The 23,550-nt window shown below is 50.1% G+C and overlaps 1 protein-coding gene across 2 annotated transcripts in view; it reads right to left on the bottom strand.

The window, feature by feature from the left end:
• Positions 1-23,544, bottom strand: part of CTXND1 (cortexin domain containing 1) — a 59,433-nt gene extending 35,889 nt beyond the window's left edge. The window contains exon 1 of one of the 2 annotated variants that reach the window (XM_045285800.1): positions 23,516-23,544. The gene's annotated coding sequence lies outside the window, so the exon portion shown is untranslated. Of the gene's footprint in view, positions 1-259; positions 312-23,515 lie in introns of those variants that run through there. The other variant, XM_045285799.1, reaches the window with a different exon arrangement.
• Positions 23,545-23,550: the final 6 nt, after the last annotated feature.

Raw genomic sequence — 23,550 nt, 5'->3', positions numbered from 1 at the left:
AGAGCTCTATGAGCCCTCAATAAAATGATTCTTTTAAAATGTGCTGAAAAACAGCTATCACCACGTATATGCAGTATCTGGATGGGAGCGACTGCACGCTGCTATTCTCCATCATCCAGATGGTGTGTCTTTGTCCGGATCCTGCCTCTGACATTTTAAGGCTTACTAAATGTTCTCCTGAAATTAAGTTTGAGATTTGGTGTCTCGTTTGTGTGGCCCCAAAACACAGCCCACTCGGAAGCACCATCAGAAGACCCACCTGGCTGCCTGGAAAACCCTCCTGAGCAGAGCAGTCCTGCTCTGCACACGAGGGGTCGCCGGGTATCAGAGTCAACCGATCACTACTAACAGCAGCAGCCCAGCAAACCGTGGAGAAGCGAGGGAAAACGTGCCAGCAAGAACTCAGCCCCCTTCACGTTGGCTAGTCTCTTTCAGTTTAAATACGTAGTCATCCAATTCCCTACTTACTACCGTGGATGATGGGATGGCCATACTTTTAGGTAGTCAGAGGTAGTCTTTCTGAGTGGGGCCTCGTCTGCTTTCTTCATCTAACCTGACGTCTGGATAAATGGGAAAAAAGACAAGGAAGAAAGACGCAGTTGTCATTGAGTTAATTCCAAACCATGGTGGCCTCCCTCCTGTGTCTCAGAATAGAACTGGTCTCCGTAGGGTTTTCAATGGCTGATTTTTCAGAAGGAGCTCACCAGACTTTTCGTCTGAAGCACCCTTGGGTGGATTCAAACCTCCAAACTTTCAGTTTAGCAGCTGAGCATGTCAATCTCTTGTGGTTGCTATACCCTTGTGGCGGGATGATGAGAATCTGCAGAAGCCTGTACTGTCCTCTGGATCCTGCTGCCTTCTGTTCCCAGGACAGGGGGTTGCTGGGGATTGTTGCCATCCATGGTGCTAGGCGTTTCCAAGTCCTGATGCTAGGCGTTTGCCCTCTCCCATGTCATATTACTGGAATGCGTAATGGTGTCTGCATCTCCTGTGTATCAGGTACAGGGACCCAGAAGCATGGTCTCAAGCTTGTGTTTCTCATGACCTCCATGCCAGGGCACCAGGTAACCATGATACTCAACTGGGCTTATCGTTGTATTCTTCAAATGCCCAGAAAGTGAGTTACTGGCCATTCTTAAATGCCTCACTTTATCGCTGGCTTTTTGGAAAGGCCCTAAGGTGTAGTTCTGAGATTATGGTGAGGTTGAGAAATGAGATCCTGGTACCCAGGATCCTTATTCTTTTCTTCTACCCATGAACTCGTGGAAGGAACAGGCTTCAGGTTTTCCGGATCGTCCACTTCAGGTCTCGATGCCTGCCCTTGAATTCCTGTTACTGGTGCTCACAGAGACAAGTACAGGATTTGAGAGTCGGTGTTAGAAAACTCGTAGAGTAACGACTTTGCAGTGATAGCTACGTGTGTGTTTAGCAGACTCTTTCTTTGAATAAGCTATGGACCAGTTATGTCTGAGTTACAAATAATGTAAGCTGCATACTGAAAAGGCTTCCAGTGCTTTATCGACTTGTTGAAACAGCTCTGACTCCTAGTGACCATATTTACAACCGAACAAAACACTGCCCAGTCTTGCCATAGCTTCACAATCGTTCACCTGCTTGCGCCCATTGTTGCAGCCACCGTGTCAATCCAGCTTGCTGAGGCTTCCTGTGTCGCTGCCCCTCCGCTTTACCAAGCACGACATCCTCTCCACCTCCTGACAACACGTCCTGTGCATGAAGGAAGTCTTCGTCCATTCTAGCTTCTAAGGGGTATTCTGGTTGTGCTGCTTCCAGGACAGATCTGCGGGTTGTTTTGGCAGTCCATGGCACTGCCGACATTATTCACAAACGGCATCGTTCACATGCACTGACTTTTATTCAGTCTTCTTTATTCAATGTCCAACTTTCACATGCACATCTGGGCGGGCTCAAAGCTCCAACCTTCGAGTTAGCAGTCGAACATGTTAACTGTTTGCATCATCCAGGGACTCAAGTCTAAGAAAGGAGAAGAGAATTCAGGAAACACAAACTTTGCCACTTTTCCTCTCTTTCTTTGCCATCTTTGTCCTCTGACTTCTCACTGTCAGCCTCTTCTTCCAAAGCAGCTACCTTACCGAGTTAAGGACCTGGGTAGGGCTCTAAAGATGGGAGGAATTTATGAGGCAGATTCAAATTGGTTCATGATATGCTAAATAAAGAAGGAAATAAGGGAGCTTAGAAAATTTCTTCTCCAGAAAATAGCCTGGTGCACAGCTATTATTCCATTGCTGCATAATCATATTTTTGATTGTCAAGACCTGAGTATTGCTGTGGCCTTTCTTTCTGCATTCTGCCCTGGAACATTCTAATCTCCTCCCAGGCAGACGGTAGCCTAGGATGAACTAGGGAGAAGGTCACCCTCTCAAGAATCGCACACAGAAAAGCACATTAACTGTGGTACAGCTATTTCCCACCTTACAATACTGTGTGCAGTATTGTAAGAAAGCGGCTTCTGAGACCTCTGCATAATTTACATTTTGGAAACATTTTGGAAAAGGACACTCATTGTGTCCTTTAGGCTTCACGATATCCCCTGGGGTTGGTACAATGATCAAGTGAAGCAAGTTCTTTGGGCACCCAGATTGGGTGGCACTGCCAGGTGACCAACAAGTAGTTTTGGAACTAGTTATGAATATGCGATAGGCTGGGGGTGGGAGAAGCAAGGCTACAGAAAAGGGGGCAGGACCCAATGGTGATAGGCATCTATGGAGGGCTGTGAGTCAGGGAGCAGGCGGGGAGATGGGACAAGCTGCTGAATCAGCTGGGATGCTCTTGTTGCTATTGCTGGGGGCCACGAAGTGGATCCAGACTCATAGTGACCCTGTAGGCAAGAGTAGAACTGCCCCCACAGGGTTGTCCAGCCTGATCTTTGTGGGAGCAGAAGCGAGGCTGTGGAGCTGACGGGCCAGCCTTTTGCTTAGCAGCAGAACGCTTTACCCCTTGTGTCCCCAGGGATCAGCTTTTCTAGACTTCTGTACTCCACCCACCTTGAATCACGAAGGAATCGCTTCCACAGTCCCATCTGCTTGGAGGTCATCCAAACATCTTAGATCAGACCAGTGGCCAAACCATCTTTAGGAAACTGCGCTTCCATTTCTAATGTGATGGCAATCTCATCCATAGGCCTTTTGTACCCTTTATATTACTCAACACCGGCAATGAGCCTTTGAACAGATTTCTTTTTTTTTTTTTCCTTGTAATTTCTGGAAGCAATCAACTTTTCTTCTCCAAATGATGACATCAACTTGAACAACATGGGTAAGCAATGAGTGTGCCCAGGCAGTGGGATACAACTCTTGCTCAAGCTGCCCTGGCACAGGTCCTTTGAAGCCCCACCAACAAGGTGTTGTTCTCTCTCTCCTCCCCTGGTCCTCACTCACCCCCCTCACCCCTCAATTCATCAGAGAATCATCTTCTCTCCCAGTATGCTGCTGTACATTGCAGTCAACTCAATGCCAGCTTGGTCCTTCTTGACCCCCGAGCACGTTAGCATAGAGCGGTACTCTGCAAGGTTACCAGTGGCTGCATTTTCAGAAGTAAATCACCAGGCCTTTTGATCCAGGTGCCTCGGGTGGGACTCTAATCTCCAGCCTTTCCATTAGCATTGGAGTTTGTTAACCATTTGCACCACCCAGGGACCAGTCAGGTATACAACTCAAAGCCAAACTCTCTGCCATCGAGCGGATGCGGACTCACAGCGACCCGATAAGACAGGTTAGAACCACCCTGTGTATTTCTGAGGTTGCTAACTCTTTGTGGAGTAGAAAGCTCCGTCCTTCTCTGGAGAAGTAGCTGTTGGGTTTGAACTGCTAACCTTGCAGTTAGCAGTCCAACCTATAGTCATTATTTCCAGCCACCATAGTTAACATCTCAAAGCCCTTTCCGAATGAAAACACAAATACACGGCTTTCATGCGTTAGCAGGAGCATGCAATGGCTCAGAATTGAGGTCCTGGATGACACAGGGTCTAAACTCAGATTCTGGGTTCCTGATCTTGAGACAGTGTGGGACTGTCAAGTGGAGTAACTTCTCGGTGTTTCCACCCCTAAAGTGGTGAGACTCCCAGCCTGACTCTCGAGGGGCTTTGGGAGCATCAGTGTGCTGGCACTCAGCACAGCGCTGGGCCCACAGTGACCACTCTCTGGTGAGTGATTAGCAAATGTGTTTGCGCTTCTTCCCACGGAGAGAAGGCAGGATGGTGTCGTCTTTCACGGCAAACCTGTCGGACCTGTAGTGCTAGCTGCCCCAGAAGACAACCTGAGCACACGGCAAATGACCTGCTCTCTTCTGACAAGGGAACACCCCATAACAACAAAGTCCCCAAGGAGTAGTCCAAAGTGGGATCTCAGGGCAGGCTCAGGACAGAGCCAGGCTAGACCTGCCGGTATCAAAGGGCTCAGGGGAGCTATGCAGAACCACTCCCCCCACGATGATTCAGACACAGGCCAGCTGCAAGCCTCTGCCGTGGCTGTCTCTCTGTGGTTAATGGCCTCTCCGAGGCAGCCAGCTGCAGAGGCTGTGCACACGCAAGTAGTAGGGCCCCCTGCGTGGGCAAAGATGAGAAGAAACTGTCCCTGTGTGCAGGTGGCCCTCTGGAGCGTTAGGGCTGGCCATGGCAGGGGGCCGCCAGCACAGGGATCCCCATCTACCTCTGCTGTCCCCACAGACAGAGAAATGAAGACTTCCTCAGAGTCAAATCCAGTCTGCGTGGAAAAGGCTAAGTGACCTTGAGTAGGTCACAGTCGCGTGTCCTCATCAGGAAAACCAGCAGCTGCTTCAGGAGGTGGCCCGTTGGGGACGCTATCAAGCGAAACCAGGAATCCAAGAAAACTTAGCTTTCTTCCGGCCACGTGCCTACACACTTCTTGGGGGAAGGGTTTGGGACAAGGGACTGATTATGGAAACTGGGCACTTTGGATACTGCTCCTCGGAGACCAGAGGCATTCGGAATAAACTTAATTTGCTAAAAAAAAATATATATATATATATTTTTTTTTTTCTTTAAAGCCAAACAATATGCTTAGTCGAGTGATTAGGGCCCAGGATGAGTGAGAACCGGGGCAGAGGGAGGACAAAGACAGGCTGAGATGGGACTGTCCACCATGCATGGCTAGGAATAAAATCGGTTATTCCACACACGGTCTTTTGATGAGACTGTGTTAAATTGCTTCTGTCAATACCCGCCCCCCCCATCAAAACCACTGCATCAAATGGTCTGATCACTGCTGCTCCCCCACTCTCCTCCCATCACCCCACTGTGGGCCATCAGTCTGGTTCCGATACAAACGTGCCACGTCTAATTCCCTGCTCTTTCACCGTGACCTTCGTCCACGACAGAGCAGCAAGCTGAAGATCTGCTGCTCAGGATCGGAGCAATGGCTCTGCCCTTGGCAGCTCTGTGACCTTGGACAGGTTGTTTGACCTTTCTGTGCCTTACTGCTGGGATTTCTCTGCTGGGATTTCCCTGGGGGGCCTTGGGGAGATGGTGAGGGTCAGAGTAAGGGACCCTTGCACTAGTTTAGCTAGAGAACCGTGGACTTTCTCCTACCCTGCCTGGCATGGGCCTCCTGCATGTCTCTAGCCTGCGCGTACTATGGGGTCACCCCAGGAGCTAGTAGGGTCCTAATGTAGAAAATACACAGCAGAATCCCAGACAGCAGGGCTCAGACATCTCAGGGTGAGCTGCGGAGTGGATGAGGGGCAGGTATCCTCCTTATTAGCTCTGCATCTCAGAACAAGCTCGCCCTAAATTGTGCTCATTTGCATAACCTAGTTGTGGGCTCAGCTAGCTAGGGGCAACAGGCATGCTGGGAGTGGCATGAGGAACTGAGGAAAGCTACAGGGGAAATCAAGGCCCAGTTTCTATTCCAAGCCTGACCTCTCTCCTCAGGGCCCATCCAGCAATTGGACATCTTCAATACTCTCAGTGAACAGTCAGTGCTCAAACTGGTGTGCCATCAGGGCTCCTAGGGCATACACTTTAGGCCCCAAACACCTGGATTGCCCCGACCCATTGCTCCCTTTGGGATCAAGTTCTTTCTCCTCTCTTTATGTCTGTTCTTGTCTCACCCGCTCTGCCAGGCACTCTGGGTGGGGCCACGGCTCAGATCTCCCAATTAACTGAACCAGAAGCTGGGTGGTTTTCAGGTGCCGTTGTTGAGTCGGTTCTGACTTACAGCCACCCGAGAGCCACAGAAGGAAACACTGCCCGGTCCTGCGCCATCCCACCATTGTTCTGAAAGCTGAGGCTATCGTTGCAGCCCATCCGTCTTGTCAATCCATCCTGCCGAGGGCCTTCCTCGTTTTTGAGCCCCTTCGGCTTTACCAAGCATGATGTCCTTCTCCAGGGACCGGTCTCTCCTGACAACGTCCAAAGTACATGAAACAAAGTCTCACCATCCTTGCCTCTAAGAAGCGTTCTGGCTAGACTTCTCCCAAGACAGACTTGTTTGCTCTTTTGACAGTCCGTGATACATTCAATATTCTTTGCCAGCACCATAAATCAAAATCTCCTGACTTCCTTATTTAATGTCCAACTTTCACATGCATTTGAGGCAACTGAAAACACTATGGCTTGGGGTCAGGCACATCTTAGTCCTCAGAGTAACATCCTTGCTTTTTAACACTTTAAAGAGGTTTTGTGTAGCAGATTTACCCAATGCAATGTGCCACTGAATCTTTCTTTTTTTTTTCTACAACAAAAAAACCCCCAATTTATTCCAAAGCACTGTAAAACAATATGAATATTGAGTATCCTTAACTGAATTCAAAGTACACTGTAGATTATCTGTAATGTTCAGGACATTGGTTCTGTTGCTTCCTATGTACTGTTCATTACTAACGTCTCTCCAGTGAAGTTTTCTGACATTGACCATGTGGTGTAGAGTGATCACAACCGTGAGAGTATTTTGCCTCGACAATTACAGCGTCTACTGTAATAGCGTCACTGTAATAGCGTCTACTGTAATAGCGTCAATAGTTTCGACTGCGGCTTCCGTGAGCATTGATTGAGGATCCAAGCAAGACAAAATCCTTGGCAACTTCCATCTCTTCTCCATGTACCAGGATGATGTCTATTACTCCGGCTGGGAAGATTCTGGTCTTCTTTACGCTCTGTTGTAATCCATCAGGAAGGCTGTAATCTTTCGTCAGCAAGTGACAAACCAGAGTATTTGTTCAATTGAAAAGCATGCTTGACTGGCGGCTGTGCTGCCTGCTGACACTCCCCAGCCCCACCCCCAAAAAGCTCCTGGCAACAAAGTCTGCTCCTCACCACTGTGCAAAGTGGGAAAATGTCTCCACACACACCCCCTTCTGGAAGTCCTGAGAACTTCCCCGATGTCTGCTAAGGGGAACACAATTGTAGATGCCAAATTCTCTCTCTGATTCATTAAGAGCTCTTCAAGATGCATCTGCTTTATGGAGACATTTTGTTCAAGATCTAAAAAAATCACTGGCAAATGTCACGTTTCAGTGAAAGCCGACCCGATGAATAAAGGCTTTAGCAGTCACTAACGAGGAGAGGTATTTTCTCACACTGGGGCAGCAGGGTGACTCTCAGCCTTGCCAGCAAGGTCCCAGAGTCTACTCAGGAGGAACCTGGCTTAGTTTGTCTTCTGGAGCTGAAACATGTGGGGCCTGAGGGCCACCCACAGGGGACAAGTTCTACAGAGACAGTTCTACAGGTGAGACGTGCTCAAATACAGCAAATGCCAGCCCCGGTTCCAGGGAAGCCTGACACTGGCTGGCGTTGTGCTAACTCTCCCCCAGCCTCGGAAAGGAAGCCCTCTACCGCGGCTTCACAAACAAAGGCCTCCGGGCAGTCTGTGAGCTGAAGCTGGCAGCAAAGAAAAGGTGGAACAGTGTGTTGTTGCAAGGCCCCTGGGTGAGACTGCTCATCTAGACCACTTCCCCGAGGCAGGGCTCACTGGGGCCAGAGCAGGAAAGATCCCCTTTGGGGGCTGCTTGATGAGGTGCCCAGACTGGGGGTTTGGGGCCAGCCCAGGAGAGTGAGTGGGGTTTGGGTGGGGGGTGGGGAGGGGAAGAGAGACAGCAAGAATGGCATTCCAATTTGCCCCAGTCCAGTTTCTCAAGAGGAGTAGGCATTCTTTCTTCCCTTCCCTCTCCTCCCTGCCCCCTCCCCTTTCCCTCCTCTCCCTCCCCTTTTCCCTCTGCTTTTCACAGATTATGCTGCATACAGTATGGCCTTTTCCCATCCCCCCATCCCCCTTGTTCATCTTTGTCCATACCTTTCGCCTAGGGAGCCTTTACTCCCCTTGGGAAACCTTCAAGGTCAAGTTCAAACACTACCTCCTCTAGCTTCAAACTTTTTACCATTTTTGAGACGAGCCATCCCTCCAACTGCACGCTCTGCTGGCTTTGATCATTTGTTGCAACAACCGCACAGAACTCACAGTCATGGAGCTTATTAGGCGATGGACAGGTTTACAGTTCGGGATCAGGAATGCCGAGGCTATAGTTCTTCGACCAAGACAACTGCCTTCCTGTTGTGCCTTCAGGCACATTTTTCTCTGGCTCTCAACCTCAACCACATAGTCCCTTGGTCCTTGCCTGGCTCTGGCACGTGCTACAAAGCTCTTTTATTCCTGCCAGTAATGTACCCAGACACACGCTGCTCTGCCAGTAAGCGTTGGCTCAAAGGCGTTCTGTGAGTTGGCAAACCTAACTCCTCCAACAAGTGCCCAAGGGCACCCTGTTCTGCAAGCAAGCTTCCTGCCCAAAGGCATTTAGCTTCCTCACCCCACCAGGCACAGGAAACCTGCCCTTCTGGCTCTTGCCAATCTCCTGGTTCTGCCCCGCTCACCCTCTCTGCTGTCACACTTCTCTGTCTCTTTGACTGAGGAAGATCGGCGCAAGCATCTCAAGTCTGAAGGATTCTCTCCACTCCTGGCTCTTCTTTCTTGATGATAGCGACTGGCCGCTGTTCTGCCTCTGGGGTGACTCAAAACGGACCGATATCCCTGTGAGGCTTCCCTGATAGAACCCATCCCACAAGGATACTACGTCGCTTCTTTACATTATTAGCAAACTTCCAAGCCCCTTGATGGACCATTTGCAGCTCACATTTGCATGCATGTGCTATTTGGTGGGAGTTACAAAGAGTACATATGTATGTCATTGCACTGCAAGCACAGTTGACGCCCAAACACGTGGGGCGGACTGCCAGTGAGATGGGATGGGCTCAATGGCAACTGGCTTCGTTTGTCTGATTCCTGTTGAGACCTCTGGACATAGCTATCCTGAAAAAAGCAGGGTGTAGGGTGTGACCCCAACCAGAGACTCTTCAGCCAGAATGCTGTGTTTTCTCAATTGGGTTCCACCGAAGACTTTGCTTTAAAAAAAAAAAAAAAGTTGTTTTTCTTAGTAAGTTTGAAAATCACTTGTTGAACTACTCAAACTACTCAAACGGCTTGCATTCCACCAGACAACTCCCTCTTACTGCCTTTGAGTGGATTTCAACTCAGGGTGACCCTATAGGGCAGGGTAGAACTGCCCCTGTGAGTTTCCAAGGTGTGCAGCTCTTTACGGGAGTAGAAAGCCCATCTTTCTCCGGAAGAGCTGCCAGTGGTTTCAAACTGCTGCCCTTGAGGCTAGCAGCCCAGCACAGAACCGCTATGTCACCTGGGCTCCTTCCCACCGGATGAGGAAGCGTCTAAATCAAAGGTCACAAAAGAGTACCTCTCTGTGCAATTTCCACAAAGATCTATGTTCTGTTTGGGCTGCAAAGTGGCTCATAGTTTAGTTTTGCCGAAAGATTATCACAATTTCTGTTTTTAGAAAGTGGTCGGATCTGGTGAAATGGACTTGCATTTCTGCTTAGCAACATGCAGCTAGAACTGAATGGCTTGTGCTCCGTTGACTGCTTACCTGTCTGACTTCCCAGCCCTCCCTCACCACTTCCTATTGTCTTTTATGTCACCTCCCAGTGTTCGTCAGTGACTTTGGATTTACCATCCCAGATCCTTTGGTGGCCCAGCCAGCACTTCTTTAAATATGCAGGGTGTTGGTGATGCAGGAGCCTGGGAGTTGGCGGTTTGTAAGTAGTGTCATTTGTGCACTTGAGCTCCGGCTTGCATCTCTCAACCCTCAAGTTCCTTTCCAACCACCCCCACTTCACTCGTGGGCTCAACCCATTTCCTGCCACTCAGCACAGGTGCCAGTAAGCGCTGGCAGCAAGGTCTGCCTTTGAGAGCTTCCCAGGCCTTGTTGGGTGCTACTGGACACCACCCCAGCTCACCTCGGGCCCTGGCATGGGGTGTAGGTTACTCAAATGGCGATCAAGACACTTTATTGCCCAGTCACTCTCTTTGCCAATCAATGATCACATGAACTCTGGGGTCACATCCCAAGAGGGCTAGAAGAGAAGTCATGGGTGCCCACTTGAGGGATAGGGGTGGGAGAAATGCTATAATGACATAGTCCTCCCAGCCTGGTGTCCCAGAAGAGACAACAAATAGCTTGCCAGGGGATAAATGTTGTTCTTTAGTGTTAGGCTAGAGAATAAGTAACATCAGGATCATGCAGGTTATTTACCACCAACATCTTCCTTTTTCCCCACCTTGTCTACAAAATTCCAGACACAAAGGCATCTCTGTCTTGTATCCCTCCCGGGCAACGCTCTCTCCCAGCTGGGAGGCAGTGCGGTGAGGTGGAGGGAGTGCAGCTCTTGCAGGCAATCTCAAGCTTGGGCTGAGGTCACCAGTTGCCAGTGGGGTGGCCAGGGTGATTCCCTTCACCCACCATGGCAATAGGGTAATAACACCCCCCCACCCCCACCCCCGTCAGGACCAGAGGCTTGGACGGAATAGTCAGCGTGGAAAGCTTATCCTTGTTTGGGTGGAAAGTGCTGTCTTTGGGCTCCAGGGAGGAAGAGCAGCGGGGGCTCTGAGCCAGCTGGAAAGTGGAAAGGAGTCAGGCTCTGCTGGAGTCCAATGCCGAGCACTGGGCTCAGCCATCCCCTGGCCCGGCACAGCCACCTTCTGGGTCTCCCCTGGGGGCCGAGCGGAACACCCAGCACCAGGCCTATTTTTCACATCTCAGTCACCACGGAGGTGGGAAATGAGAAAGTCAATCCAGCCTATTATTAGTTACCCTTCGCTGGTTAGAGTCCTTGAAAATGTGTGCCTCTTTTCTGCTCTACCAAAGGGGATCTTCCTCCCACTTGGCTAATGCAAACCAGAGTCCAATGACCACATGAGGCTTGAGAATTTTCTGCCAACCTCCAAGCTCAGGACAGTGAGTGATGCACTGTTGGAGGCTGAGCAGAAACTGCTAAAACCTGAACACAGTGCTACATTTCCTTGATAAGTCAAGCCAGTCCATGATGCAGGGCTGCCGGTGGGAAGCTGGGCTAGTGGCTACCCATTACTCAGGGTCTCACCAGTGGGGGAAACCAGATTCCAGCAGATACAGAGGACGTGCGACATATTAAGAAGTCTGTATCTTAGGTAAGGTTCCTGGGGGGTGCAAGTGGTTTGTGCTCCATGACTGACCTAAAGGATGGTGGTTCGAAACCAACCAGTGGCGCCTCGGAAGAAAGGCCTGGTGATCTGCTTTCGCAAAGATAACCTTGTGGAGCAGCTCTACTTTGTCACACATGGGGTTGGCCCAGGTCGGAATCAACTCCACAGCTGGGGACCCTATCTTAGGACAAGTCATGAATCATCCTGGTTGGGGACTCAATTCTGAGCCTGCCATCAGAGGTCGCGGCAGAAGTTGAGGGTCTATTTCAACAGCATACCGAGGCTCAGAGTCTTCCTGCCTCTACTCCTTTCTGACATCATGTTCAAATGCCACCGCGTATAGGCTTCCCTCTGCCACCCCACTCCTCCCCATCACTTAAGCCCTCATCCAACTCCATTCTCCCCAAGACATTTCTTTATTCCCTTCTCATGCACCGTGGAACACAGCCTCTGGTCTGCTCATGCCAGATGGCTGCGTTTTGTCCTCACATCGCTGGACCTGGGATCTTTGTACTCAACTGTTAACCACAAGATCAGCAGTTCAAAACCACCAGGTGCTCCTCGGGAGACAGACAAGGCTTTCCACTCTTGCAGAGAATCACAGCTTCAGAAACCCACAGGGGCAGTCCTACCCTGGCCTGTAAGGTTGCTATGAGTTAGAATCGACTCGAAGGCCGTGAGTTCAATATCTGCAAGGGTGGGGCAAAAAGCTGCACTGTGGGGCAGGGGGCATACGGAAGGTCTGGGGATTTGCTTCTAGAGACGACCCAAACCCAAACCCACTGCTTTTGCGCTGATTCCGATTCACCGCAAGCCTGTAGGTCAGGGCAGAACGGTCCCAGAGGGTTGCCAAGCCTGTAAATCTCCATGGAAACAGACTGCTACATCTTTCTTCTAGGAAGCACGCAGATGGGTTTGAACCGCCCATCTTTCGTTTGGTTAGCAGCCTAGTGTCTGATCCACTGAGCAAGAAAGCAGTCCCGCTTTGTAACGCATGAGGTCGCCATTTCCGCTTTGTAACGCATGAGGTCGCCATTTCCGCTTTGTAACGCATGAGGTCGCCATTTCTATTCACCATGTAGGCCCCAGTGATGCGGCTTCCAGGCCTCGCCCAGCAAGGTGAGGAGATCCGCCCCTGCCTTCCTGCCCAAGGTCAGCAGTTCAAAAGCACGAGCTGCTCCACTGGAGAACAACAGAGGTTTCCATTCCCACAACAGTGACAGCCTCAGCTCACGTCAAGGCCCCTTCTCTCTCCAACTTCCAGCCTCATGGGACTTTGGCCAGTCGCTCCAGTGGGCCATTTATCTCCAGCCTCGGGACCCGAGCGTATGGATGCCTTTTCTCGAGAAGATCCATTTCTCTTCTCTTCTGTCAGGACTCATTCCAGGGGCCGTTTCATCCCACGGGCCTTCCCTGACACCCCCATGTAGAGTAGGTTCTCTATTACCCTCCACCACAGCCCCTGTTCGCTTCCTTTACTGCACGATCCCTTAGTTGCCAGGATAGGGTCTCTGTGCACGTATTTGCTTCCTGTTTCTCTCCATAGGGATAAGCTCCAAAGGGCAATCGGATTCACTCCTTAATGCCTTGGCCTAGTGCACGGTACAGGAGCCCTGGTGGCCTAGTGGTCAAGCAATGGGCTGAGATCCTCAAGGTCAGCAGTTCAAAAGCACGAGCTGCTCCACTGGAGAACAACAGAGGTTTCCATTCCCACAACAGTGACAGTCTCGCCAACTCGCAGGGGCAGTTCTGCCCTGTCCCATAGGGTCCCGATGAGTCGGCACTGGCTCGATGGCAGGGAGTGCATGGTAGGGATCAGTGACCGCGTGTGCAGTGAATGGATGATTGCCACAGCATGTAGTCCAGATGGCTCTCACACTGCTCCGTATTAACTACCACACAATTGCTTGGTCTACCACTGCCTTTTCAGAAGAATAGTCACTCAGCGCCACCTGGCAATGAAAACCTCTTGTACAGTAGATCATAAATCGGGATCAAGTGTAGGTATTTGCTTTTCTGAGCCTCGCCTGGATCACCCTGACGAGCCCTGAGGACATAGTGCATTATGCACTGGGCTGCTAACCGCAAGGTCGGCCGTTCAAAATCACCAGCTGCTCTGTGGGAGAAAGACGAGGCGGTCTACTCTCATAAAGATTTCGTTTCGGAAATCCTCGGGCAGTTCTATGAGTTGGAATTTGACTTGTTGGTGTGTGTGGGGGGGGGATCCAATGCCCCCCAGGGGCTGTGCTGCCCACTTTGGGAAACACTGCGCTGCTCATCAAAGGGCCCTGCCACGTGTGGTCAGTGATGGAGCTGGTGCTTCCAGCCGCATGCCACAGAGGGGCCTTTGAGCCTCAGAGGGGTTCAGTGAATTTGCCAAAATCCCATGCTGAAGAGGGGTGGGGCTAGGGGATGTTTCTGTCTGGCTACTTAGGGAGGAAGGTGCCTTGGCGGTACAACAGTTAAGCTGCTCACAGAAAGGTTAGCGGTTTGCGCTTACCCAGCAGCTCTGTATGATTAAAGATGAACATCTGTGGCTGTCAGGTGGATTTCAACTCCTAACGACTCCATGGGACGGGGTAGACCTGCCCCACAGGGGATCCCAGGTTGCGATCCTGACGAAAGCAGACCGCCACCTCATTCTCCCAACGCAGGCTGGGGGGTTTGAACTGCCAAGTTCGTGAGGACTGCATCACCGGGGCTCCATCTGTGAGAATGACAGCCCGGAGAACCCACCCACGGGGAGTCTGGCTCTTTCTCGGGGGTCTCCAGGGCTCTAGGCAGCTCCGAACAGCCACGTGGGGAGAGAAGAGGGAGTCTTCCTAGTTGCCATTCCCAGGAGGCTTTGGAGGCCCTTCCTGGTTTCAAACACGGTTCAAAGTAACTGCTTCCGTTTCACAAGTTCACGCCCCTCTCCGTGTGCCTGGAGGAGGGAGAGTTCTCCACCCCAGGTGTTCTCCTCGCGGGACTGCAGTGACCCCAGCATGCGCCCATGTCCCCCAGGGACCTGAGCGCAGGCACTGGCGTCTGTCCTGTCTGCATCCCCAGCACGAGCACGGAGTACTGAACCAGGCAGAGAGCAGGCCCCAGTGAGTGAACGTCCGCAGCTCACCTGCCTTCCATTCAGAAAGGGAGGCAGGCAGGGGAAGAGACTGCTTCATATCCAAGCATGGGTTTTTGCCAAATTCAGATCAAGTACTTCCCTCATCTACCCTGCCCTCAGAGAAGTTTCCTGGTTGCTCACTTGGACCTTGGACAATGCCACTTCTAATGGAAGTAGCAAGAGGTGGGGGCTGAAAGGAATAGGCGTGGGGTCTGGGCTCTGGAATCTGGTTTCGTCTCTGCTCCTAAGGAAGTCCTCAGGTTCTCCATTTGTAATATGAGGGATTGGGAGAGAACGTTGTATGCCAGGTTATATAAAAAGCATCTGGTCTGTAAAATAATACACATCTTTCATACAGCTCTGAATTGCAGGAGGATGGAGTCTGAAGAGCCCCATGCGCCCTTCCTCCATGCCGCTCCCCACAGCATCCCTAAGAGCCCTGTCCATCCCATCTCGAAGGGTCCTTCACCTCTGATGGACACTCTCAGTGCAGAATTTCAGTGCAGACTTTCGTGTGTGGAGCAGCCGCAACCTGTGTTTTGTGTTTCGTTCTACGAAACTTCCCAGTAGGCTGCTACGACAGGAAGTTCCTTATTACAGAGAATAAGGAGGCTAGAGTCTGGCCCTGCCTTCTCGTGACAGTTTCCAGACAGCAGCAGGCTCTGCTATAAGTATGAGGATTTTATTACTGTGGCCACAGGCACATGCTCAGGTTAATGGTCCTTGGGCCATTCAGTAGCTGTGTGGAGGCCCCATTGAAGGATGCAATTTCTCATCAACTTTGTTCGAAGGATGCGGGGGAGATAATGCATATCTAACACTGAGACCTTGCCTACATTGAAGACTTCTGCAGTCTTGTAAGCTTAAAAAAAAAAAGGAATATTATCTAATTTACAGGAGGGTTAAATCCTTCCCCAGGTATAACAGATGATAACCAACACCAACATGTCAAATGAAACACATACACAGAAAGAAAGGGCAAGTGGCAGGCTCTGAGTATACCTGCAACACGACAGACAGGAGCAGACGCCCCGTTACTTGGGAAGATCTCTTGTAAAGCTGCAAACGGAGACAAACACCTCCCTGAATAAGTGGACAAAATACACGAATAGAAAATTCATGAAAACATCAATATGCATGGCTGATACTCGGTGAAAACTCAATTTTACCAGTAAATGGCGTAACAGTAAACCATCAATCGATTTTCACGTGTCTATCAAATGGATAGCCTAACAAAATAAAGCAATACTATTCTTGATGAGGGCATGGAAGAAATGGTAAGCAATGTATATAAAAAGGCTTAAAATATTCATACTTATTAAACTTTTTTCTCCATCCCATGTCTATTTGTTTGTTTGTACTCCTGGCCTGAGTGAACAAAGAATGATAATACAGAAGAAAGGGAATGCTCCATGCAGTTCATCACGTTGTCGATTAAAAAGAGGAAAATGGGAACACCCTAAATTGTAGCAGTATGGCTAATTTGGCACAAGTGTATAGCATTCCTAAGATGAACTATTACTGGATTTGTAAGGAGTAATTAATGGCTTGAAAAATGCTTACAATGTACTACTGAGTGAACTCAACACAGCAAGAAAGTACAGTATGATCCTAATTTTGTGGAAAACAAAAACAGACAACAATAACAACAAAGTTGGTATGTAAAGGCATGGGGGGCAGAGAGACCCCCACAAGAAGCATACCCGAATGATAGTGGCATGTCTGAGATTATGGGTAATTGTAAATTTCTTCATTCATGTTTTTTCAGTTTTTCCAAAATTTCCACAGAGTATATCTATCACCTCTCTAATCAAGAAAATATTTTAGCAGAAAGAAATTAACTAAAATAGATGGCATCCACATTTCTAGATCCAAATCCAAGAGACTCAGCAATTAAGCTATTAAAATCTCGGTTCTCCCAGGAAGCAAGTTGCCTGTGATTCTAAAGTCTGCTTTATATAAAGGTGGAGAGAGAGACTGCCATAAGACAGGCCAGAGATAACTCTCGATTTTACAGGTCATGTAATATATGGGGTCTCCTGAGCAATTACAACAAACTTTTGTTAAGGAGTTGGAAAGGCTAAAAGGGAGGATTACCCTACACAGACAGCAGGACACAGTGGTGTCTTTGCACAGAGGGTTTGCGGTTCATCCTTCTGTGATTCTGCAAGGCTGCCCCCATGAAGACTGGGGACAAGTCAGCCTGGCCACCCAGCTCTGGCCTCTGGCAGGGCTGACAGCCATCCCTGTTGTGACCTTATGGAGATGCCCTTGCGTGAGGCTGGATGTGGGAGTTACAGCACGCCTGCAGGTCCAGAAGGAGAAAGAGGGCATTTCTTTTTCCTGCCCAGACTGAATGAGCTGTGGACTTTGGGGGATTCGGAGTTTAAATCTGCCAAGTGCTGAAACTGCGCTCCTGTCCTCAGGCTGGGCCGGCATCTCTGGTGTAGAGTGCTCACGTATCTGTCTCCTGGGCTTGTTTGACATGTCCATTCCCAGCGCGGTTCCCTGGGAATTCTGATTCCAGGGCTTCAGGGTCAACGTCCCAGAGTCTGCAGTTTAAAATGAGCCTTCCCAAGGAGCCTTTGAGAATTTCTTTGTTGCATCCTTACAGTGTGAATTATAGCCTCATGGCCTGATTCAGTTCACACACACACACACACACACACACACACACACCCCTAAATGTCACATAGTCTCCTCTGCAAACTCCTCCCAAACTTCTCTCTCCCAGCCCACTGCCCTTGAGTCCACTCCGACTTAGAGGACAGAGCAGAGGGGCCCTGAGCGATTTCCAAGGCTGCGAGTGGTGATGGAAGCAGACTGCCTCCTTTTCTCCCAGGAAGCAGCTGGGGAGGTCTAAGTACCAACTTCTCAGTTAGCAGCCAGGCACCTAACCTCAGGACCCCTAGCCTCAGGGCCCCTTTGCCCAAACTTCCGAGGCCAACAATTGATATCTCCTTCTGTGATGAACGTGGTGGCCCCGAGCCATGGGTGAGATGACTGATGCTCAGGGCTCACACACCGGGCAAGGGCTAGAGGTAAGATGTGACACCGGGTCAGGGGAATTTGGCAACAGAGACCCTCAGGATTCCTCTAGGTCTAGGATACTCCACTATTTCATGATCTTTAAGGCACTAATTATGGAAGCAGCAGTGTCTGCATCCTCCACTGTGGGTACCATCACGTGCAGGAAACACTTTCCTAAATTGACTGCCATCCCTGGCCACCCCTGCCTCTCAGAGGGTGCCCTTTGTCTTACAAGCACAGTTAAGACTTACATGAAAGGACTTTGGTTGTAGGTATCCTTAGGAGACAGGTGCTTTGTCTCTGAATCACCTTCTCTGAGGGGATTAGGGTGGGGTTCAATTCAGAGTTGAATTCTAGATGCTAGTCTGATCTTTTGAGCCCTGCACATCTGCCCTCCCCACAGTAACAGAGATGCCCACTGTCTTTCTAAGGAGTACTCACAGAGGATTGCTGAACAAGAAGATACACTTTAGGAGATTTAGCTTTCTTAAAAATATATATATTGGCGACATTATATATTTCTTAACACGTATGCCTTTGTTCACTCAGAGAAGTCGACGTGGAGGGAAGCAGCCAACTTCACAGCTCTGTTTGCTAAAGGCGGCACAACCCTTCTCTAGTCTCCTGCAGACGCTGAGAACAAACACATTCCTATAGTACCTGGGCCCATGCGGCCATGCTGTGATGGCCACTGAATTATTGTGCATTATGACCGTGACGGATGGAACCTAGGTCACTGCTATGGAGTCAAGTCCAGAGTGTCCGTTTGCCAAGTCATGGGCGCGTGAAGAACGCCTCCTCTCAGCATTAGTTAATGCAAGGGAAGAGCTGAAACACGCGAGCCCCCCAGGGACCCAGAGTGGGTGCTGTTTCATGCATGGGGCCTCATTCCTGGATTCGCCCTGCCTGTACCTTCTCCGACACCAAGGGTTCAGATCTCGGCCCCTTGGATGTCCTCGTCCTCCAGGTCACACCGGGCTGGCAGCCAGAGGAAGGCACCACGTTCTTTCAGGCTTGCAGGCAGCACTGCATCCGGACTACTGGGGGGTCTCCAGCACGCGGTCTGCAGGTCTTGTCTTGGGAAGTCTTGGGCCTGCTTGGCTGAGCAGGAGTCGTTTTTTGAGATGCTCCTCTGGCTTATAGGAAGGGCAAGGGACAGTGGTGAAAGGTTTACATGGAGGCACGGGGTAATACTCTCAGGATTTTGACATCAGATTACTCCTCTAGCTTAAGACCCCTCAGTATGCTCCCATTGTTCTCTCATAGGTCTCCTCATGCCTATCCACACTGGTCAATTTGTTGTGGCCTCGTGAAGCATGAAAAGTCTTGTTCATGTTCATCTGCATGGAAAGAACATTGCATTTCAATCAGCAAGGTGTGCCACAGGCCTGAAATGCAGCAGCGATGGCTGATTGCCTGTGTTCCCTTGCCTTGCTCCAACCTCCAGGGGAACGAAGGTTTACTTTAGACCACGCGTGGACATGAATGCAAGGTTGTTTTGGAATCTGCAGGGTCCTACCGGGCTCATGGCACACAGAGTTAGATCTTAGAGAAGAAGGACACAGATGGCCCAGGACCAGGCTTCCTATACCAGGGCCTGCGCCACAGGAGGGGCAGCAGCGGAGCTCAGGACAAGAGGCCACTTCCTCCCTGAGTAGTGGTGGTAGAGGGCTGCTTTGCTTTAAAGTAAAGACATATGATGAAACAATACAACACTACCATGAATACAAAACATAAACATTGAAGATAAAATGTTTGGAATCCCTGGGAGGCACAAGTGGTTAAATCCTCAACTACTCAAAAGCTTGGTGGTTTGAACTCACCCAGAGGCTTCTGAGAGCCCTGACAATCCTCGGGAGCACAGTTCTATACACCCACCACCACCACCACCATGTGTCAGGAATGGAATCAATGGCGGGAACTGCCTTGTAGCCAGTCATTCAGAAACAGGCATCCTCTATGGGAAAGTCCAAGGAGCTGAGTCTAAGTGGAAATATCATTTCTCTTCTCTCTCTCTCTCCTCTATTTGAGTGGCAAAACCTTGAGGGTGAGGCCAAGTAGACTTGGGCCAAATGTGAGATAAATCTGCTGGGTCAAAGAAGACGGCGCCTGTGCCAGATGGGATCGCCAAGAGGCCTGAGGCTTAAAGATCCATCAGTCAGGACTGGGGACTCTGGGATTAGGTATCCCAACCTGATCTCTCCCCCTCTGTGGTCTGAGCATCCTATGGAATACATTTCAATGGGGAGGAAGGAGGGTGGGCTCTGCCTGAGGGGTTTGAGGTATGGTGGTAACTAGTGGGGCACACAGGTCAGCAATTTGAAACCACCAGCCCTCCTCCAGAGTCAGAAGGGGCTTTCCTGCTCCGTAAACAGTCTCAGAAGCCCCCAGGGGCAGTTCTCCTCCGTCCTACAGAGTTGCTGTGAGTCAGCAGTGACTCCATGCAGAGGTTTTTGGAGCATCCCTGGGACCCAGAAGGAACCCTCATGGGATGACCAGCAACAAGAAATTAATCGAGCACCAACATGCCCATTGAAGTGACAGGAAGAAACGAAGGAGGAAGAGTCAATTAGGACTCCTGTGCAAAAGGCCTACCGGAAGCTACACTGTCCTATCTACATCATCACCTCTCAAGCCTGCAACAATCCAGTGAGAGGCAAGAGGTCCCTCTGTGTATAAATGGAGGAAACTGGGGCTCAGAGGAGCAAGGAGCATTCAGGGGATAACTGATTGTAGTCGCAAACATTATACAGAGAACTCACTCCCTGGGGCCAAGACCACAAACGAGCTCCTTCCATCCAATCTTCACAAAATGGAACCAGCTGGTCATCATGGGTAAAGGCCAGCTACATTTTTCTCTTCAATGACGACTGTAAACCAAGGACTTTTTCCTTTAAGCAACCTCGTATGATAGATACAATTTAGCAGGTAAGCAGAACGTGGACTCTCCCGAGTTTGTGCCTGAATGAGATTTGTGTGATTTGAATTGCTTCTCAGATCATTAGTTTCCTCATCTGAGAAGTGGGGCTCTTAACTGTGACCCTGAGGTCTAAATGACAGGATATAGAAAGTGCTCAGCCTAAAGGGCGGACTTCATAAATGGCCCCAACTTGAGCCTTGGATGCTCCCCGATGCTTCCACAGAGGAGAGAATGGACACCCCCAAGTCACTGGGTGAAGGTCATCTGCTTTGTGGCAGAGCCAAGATTCAACCATTAATCTGACGGATGCCAACGCCCGCGTTTGTTCCCCAGACAACTGATTTTACAGGGCTGATCCTTCATTTCCACAAGCCAGCTCTCCGATCGCAGGAGTCTTTCTGTCCCCGACAGTCAAAAACACTTGAAAATGTTGACACGGTCAAGAGTGAATCCCAAACATCTATCGCAAACATTCACTGACATGGACCAGATCCAGAGCCTTCGCTGCCAAAATGCGGAGCCCTTTCGGCCCTGCCTGCACATCAGAACTTATTAGAACATTACCCTCAGAGTCTTGGAAATCTATCAACTTTCGAAACACATTCTTACGGTCATTGCCAGACAGGATAATTTATGGGCATTTTCCTTGATACCATCTCAGTTTCCCTGTAAGCTGTGGAAATCGTGTGGAATTTGAACAAGAGGCCACCAACCACCTTGGTGCTGCGGCGGTTTGAAGTCTCGGCAGAGCGCGGCCTGGCAGTGCAAATATTGGCTGAAGCTGATGAAAAGCAAGGCCATGTATTCACAATGGCTCTTTCATCTTCCAGGGACACTCTAGGGAAATCAACTAGAGGGATACGCAGTTTTCTAAACGATACTTTGAAGCAATTCTGGAACTTCCAGTTTAACCTTTTTTCCCCCTTCAGACTAGAACTCAAAACAGAACTCTAACTCTTCTTCTAACCGTACTGTGTTTCCTTACAATGTACATCTTGAACATCAGACCGCCAGAGACTGCATGCAGCCCATGACTTAAGCATCACCAGAATTAATAAATACAACTGGAAAATGTGATTGGGAAGATCATGATTTGGAATGAGAACCTATTAATGCAAAGACCCCGTGAAATGGATGAACAATGCATCCCCATGAACTATGTATGTGGTGGGTGGGTGGGTGCGCGCGCGCGCGCGCATATCTCAGAGCAGTTTCCCAAGGCAAGCTTTTACTTACACACCACCTCCCTGCCCCTGCCTCCCCAGTGGATACGAAAAAGATGCTGAGCTATCCTCAGGAATGTAGCTTTAGCTAAATCCAATTCTGGCAATCATTCTAGGATCACTGGCTGCTTGGCTTTATGGTGCTCTAAATCCACTTTGAAGATTCACCAAAACCACAAATCAAGATGATTACATTTCATCTCAAGAGGCTCATTTACATGGGGAGGAAAGTACAGGAGAGACTTGAGTACCAATTTCCAGCAATTGCCCTTTACTCAATCAGTACTATGACCTAAGAGATGAAGACAGTGTCCAGCCAGCTACTCCAGTTTGCTGGATGGATGCTCAGGTAACTGCACACAACGATGGAAAAGAACCTGCAGGCAGACGTGGGTTAACATGGATCCTCTCCCAGTAAAGGGTGCAAACTTTCCTTCCATCCCCCCACCAGGTCCATGGGCACATCTTTATCTACTCCATTGTGACCTTAATTATGCATCTAGTGAGAACATTCACCAGCTGGTCCTTTCTGACAGCCTTTCCTTTCCAGAACCTTCCCTGGAGGCAATAGCGACTCTTAATAAAAACCCATTGGAAGAAATATCAGAATACTTGGATGAGCTTCTAACACATGGGGGAGGAAACAAAAGTAAGACTTGACGATTGGCTGCCATTAAGAAACCGTCTCCAGAAGTTACTTCAATTGTGACCTTCACCAACCACACAGAGCAAACTGTGGTCTATGCTACTTTAGCCACGAGCGACCATGGGCGTTCGTGGGAAACCGCACCTAGGCCAAGCACTGAAATGGCGCCCCCTTCCCCGGCTGGTATCCATCTTTTGGATAATTTTACCTTCAGGCCAGCTCAAAAAATGCACGTGACGCATCTTCACCTTTTACTGAACACACTGACACGCCCCCTTCTTTGCTTTCTCTGATGAAAACGCTCCCCCCCTCCACTATCTTCCCTTTGCACACCCAGTGAGCAGTCCTCAACCTCCTGCTGAGCCAAGGACGTCCCCTGGAGGGCCACACCTCGGATATGACCCGGGCCGTTCAGGGCCCCCCAGTCGCACCCACCCCTAAGTCATCTCCGACCCTTCAATAGCCGAGAACGGCGTGAGGAGCAGGCTGCCTCCCCGGGGGCTGCTTTCCAAATCTCTCGGGGTCTTTGGAGAGGACCACGCTACAAGAGTGCCTGTACGGAGAGCGAGAAATAAGTTGTCTCTACCCCTCGCCCTGAGACCATGGAGACATCAGGCTGGTTTGCGCTTTGGGGAGAAGGGAAAAAAGATCACAGGGCTGGCTTTGGCCTAGGGAGGCTCTCAGACAGCAAAGTGCTCCTTTTAACGTGGTGAGCGAGTTCTGACCGTTGGGGATGGGTTAAAAGAAACCGCTCAGTGGCGCCCCGCTTCCGAGGCGCCGCGGCCAAGTGCCAAACTTCGGACGCGTCCGTGTCTGCAAGAGGCTACGTTTCAGGCACTGAACTTGGCTGCAAGGAATGTCTAAGTTTGATTCCGTTGCAATCCGCCTCAATGCAGAAGGCCACGGGCCCCAAATGGGAGAGGCCATGTGGCTCAGTTAAACCACTGCCCCCAACCACAGCCCGACCACCTGCTTCGCCCCCGGCTCTTGGGTACCTGCGCCCCGCAGTGATTGGGGTGCTGCCACCCGAAGCGCGGCGCGGCTCTTCCCCAGGCAGCCCGGGGCTGCAGTTACCTGCCCGCGCGGTCCAGCCTTCCCGTGGATGGGGG

Source organism: Echinops telfairi, unplaced genomic scaffold (assembly GCF_000313985.2).
Source record: "Echinops telfairi isolate 266 unplaced genomic scaffold, ASM31398v2 ScPeMD7_7475;HRSCAF=8513, whole genome shotgun sequence".
NCBI classification, from domain to species: Eukaryota; Metazoa; Chordata; class Mammalia; order Afrosoricida; family Tenrecidae; genus Echinops; species Echinops telfairi.
Note: the sequence above shows the minus strand (reverse complement) of the source record. Positions and strands in the feature narration are given on the sequence as shown.